This window comes from Artibeus jamaicensis, unplaced genomic scaffold, assembly GCF_021234435.1.
Source record: "Artibeus jamaicensis isolate MK-2021 breed Jamaican fruit bat unplaced genomic scaffold, CSHL_Jam_final scaffold_614, whole genome shotgun sequence".
Lineage (NCBI taxonomy): Eukaryota > Metazoa > Chordata > Mammalia > Chiroptera > Phyllostomidae > Artibeus > Artibeus jamaicensis.
In genome coordinates this window covers 1,195,047-1,195,316 of record NW_026522050.1, presented here as the reverse complement: position 1 = coordinate 1,195,316, position 270 = coordinate 1,195,047, and positions in this window count along the sequence as shown.

Genomic DNA, 270 nt, shown 5'->3' with positions numbered 1-270 from the left:
CTTCTGAGTCTAATCTTCCTCCCGCCCTTTCTTTTTCCTGGAAGTGAACAGAGAATGTTGACTCCTTGACCTATGTCCAGAGAAGGCAGAGTCCCTGTCACACTGGGTTTCTGGCCGGCCCCAGCCCCAGCCCCAGTCTTTCTAGCTGCTCCTCAGGTCCCCGTGGCCTCTCTGCTGACAAGGAGGTGCGCTGGGCCCAGGCCACAGAGCTGGGCTGCAGAGCGAACAGCTGGCTGCGTGCCCGGCCCTCCCGGCCAGCCCTCACATGTG